Raw genomic sequence first — 3,402 nt, forward strand, 5'->3', positions numbered from 1 at the left:
AGGCACACTCTACATCATCGATCACTTTCCTATTTGGCCCCATAATCGACTTGATCAGAAAATTTGGGACACTACCGAGTTACATGACATTACAGTACAAGTTCTCATATGTCCTGAGTCTTAATTGACCTTGGAAGGCTAGGGCCAAAATTTTGGCTTTCCTTGCTACCCTCCTTTTTCTCTAATTTTGGTCTGCAAACTTAGGTTATTAACCATCCAGAAGACAATCTTGCTGTTATTATCAAACAACTTAGGCTGTTAAGCTTAACCTCACTATCTGTCTGCATATCAAACATCTTAAGCATAACATGGAACAGGTATTTTTCATCAAGTATTGATATGTTGATTCTAGCACCATTTGTTAAACAGCCTATCTTTCTTCCAGTAAGCATGTTTGGCTCTTTTGTTGAAGATAAGGTGGCTGAGTATGTTTGTGCAGGCTTTTGCATCTTCTAATGTATTCCATTGATCCTCACGTCAATTTTGTTTCTAGTACCATGCTGATTTTATCACAGTAGCTTTGTAGTATAATTTCAAGTCAGGAATTGTAATGCCTCCTGCCTTGTCTTTGTTGCCCAAGATTACCTTTGCCATTCTAGGTCTTTTCTGGTTCCTGATAAATTTTAGGAACAATTTCTCTGGGTCTGGGAGGTATGTTATTGGTAGTTTGATAGGGATTGCATTAAGTCTGTATAACAATTTTTGGAGTATGGCCATCTTCACAATGTTGGTTCTTCCTATCCAGGAGCATGGAATATCTTTTCATTTTCAGAAATCCTCTATGGTCTCTTTTTTGAGAGTACTGTTACTTTCCTTGAAAAGACCTTTGACTTTTTTAGTTAGATGAGTGCCAAGGTATTTCATTTTCTGTGGTGCTATTGTAAAGGTATTGTTTCTATAATTTCCCTCTCAGTGTGTTTGTTAACTGTGTAGAGGTATGCTATTGACTTTTGGGCATTGACTTTGTATTCTGCTATGCTACTGAATTTGTGTATCAATTCTAGTAGCTTCTTGATTATCACATTTTCTTTATCTATTCAGCTGATGATATGAGTTATGAGTTGTTTCCAAGACTTAGCTACTACAAATTATGCTGTGGTAAACATAGGTATGTATATATCACTATGGTATGATACTTTGAACTCTGGAGATTATAGCAAAATCCATGACAAGGTGGGGAATAGCTGGGTTAAATGGAACACGTAATTTTTGAGGCCTCTCTATGCTAATCTACATATTATTTGTACCAGGTTACACTCCTTCCAACAGTGGAGAAAGCTTTCTTTACCCCTACATAGCTGTCATCATTTGTTGTTGGCTGATTTCTTCTTGGTTGCCATTCTTTCTGGAATGAGATGGAATCTCAGTGTTGCTTTTATTTGCATTGTTTGAATGACCAATGACGTTGAACATCTTTTCATACACTTATTTGCTGTTTCTACTTCTTCATATGGAAGTGTCTATTCATTTCAGATGCCCATTGTTGGATTAGGTCTTTATATTTTTTGTAGTCTGAGTTTTCTGTGTTGTTATATATTATAGACTTAATTGCTCTTAGGAACAACTGGTAATTTTGCTTTTTCCATTCTGTGGGCTGTCTTTCTACTCTCTCAGTGATTTCTTTTCTGGTGCATCCCACCATATTTTCTATGAAAAGATTTTCTCCTATAAATCTTTTTTGAGTCTCATCTCAATCTTGGTGTCTGCTCCTCAGAAGATCTGAACATGCAGTAGCAGTGGTAGTAACAGTGACAGCTATTATGTTGGCTGTGTATCCCTGAGTGTGGTCCTTCAATAACTGTTGATTCTGTGAGCTACTTAATAGACTTGTAACACATACATTTTTCTGCCAAAAATATTCAATCAATTTCTATAACTCACAACTAAGAACCTTCTGTAGTATTCAAGCAAGCGACAAAAACATTCAATTGCAATATAGTATGATCACTCTTATGAGCAAAGGAGGAAAATACTCTAGAAGTGCCAAGAGGAGATGGGGACTTCAGGTGGACTGCATGATGACTTAGTGAATGAGGTATGAGTAGAAACCAACAGAAAATATCAGGAATCTTGGACCATCACTAGATTATCTTCTTAACACTTTTGCCTCTCCAATGTGACTTTTTTCCTTTAAAAAGTCTTTTCATTTGTTCTGAAGTAAATATCATAAATAGTGTTCAAACAAGTAACAATACAGTAAGTGCAAAGTTTACAAATGTGTGAAACTTATAGCCAATAACTGACTATAGCACATAGATGTAATCCTAGTGCTCAGGAGGCTGAGGTAGGAAGATCACAGGAGTGTGAGGCCAGCCTGGGCTACATATTGTAGCAAGCTCAAGGCCAGTCTGAGCTACACAGCAAGACACTCTATAAATAAATAAATAAATAAATAAATAGCAACAGGTTAATATTCAGCAGGCAGAACAATTTATCATCTGTTTAGATTTATTTTATAAAGACTAATTATATGTTAAATAACTAAAGCTTTGTGTTTTAAATATAAATTATTAAGCAAAAGTTCTAAAATGCAATTTTAATACACAAATGGGGAAATTTAATTATTTTGTGAAATTTAATTGGCTCTATTATACAAATTAGATTAAAGAACTGTACTTTAAATATTAATACCAACATTTATTTAGTGTTTGCTGTATGCCAGGTATGGTTATAAGCCCCTCATAAACTAATTTAGCACTTGAAATGGCTTTATGAAATAGGAAATATGATAGTGTCCAATTTATTTACTTAGTTCTCTTCAGACAAGATCCTGCTGTGCAGTTGAGGATGGTCTTCATTATATAACCCAGATTGGTCTTAAACTCACAGTAGTCTTCTTGCCTCAGCCCCACAAGTGCTGGGATTATACGCATACACCATCACTTCCAGCAATCTCTAATTTTTAGGTAAATAAACTGAAGGACAGAAAAGTTAAGTGACTTGTCTAAGCTAAAATAGCTCAGGGAGTAGATCTGGGATTGGAACTTAAGAAATTAGACTCTGGTTCCTTGGTCTTAGTCATTTAAAACAGCAAATAGATTGTGTTTAATATTTAAATATGGCCTGCCAAGAAGTTTTAGGAATTGACTTGCCGATTCAAAGGATAGCAGCCAGAAAGATCTAGGTTTTGTGAAGTTCGTATATGAACAACTTTAACAGTCATCTGGGTTTTTTTTTTTCCACTTTGTAAAGCCTGTACCTTTCTACATTATTAAGCTTCCTAAGACAAATCTATCATTAGGTACTTCTTTGACCAAAAGCTCAGTGCTCCTTTCTTTCCATCTAATAAATCTCAAACTTGAATGCACATCATAAACACCTGAGAAGCTTACTTAAAATACTTATTCTTCAGGCACCAACTTGAAAATTTTGATTTAGTAGGTTGGGATGGCCCTAGAAATC

This window comes from Octodon degus, unplaced genomic scaffold (assembly GCF_000260255.1).
Source record: "Octodon degus isolate 3935 unplaced genomic scaffold, OctDeg1.0 scaffold00171, whole genome shotgun sequence".
Taxonomy (NCBI): domain Eukaryota; kingdom Metazoa; phylum Chordata; class Mammalia; order Rodentia; family Octodontidae; genus Octodon; species Octodon degus.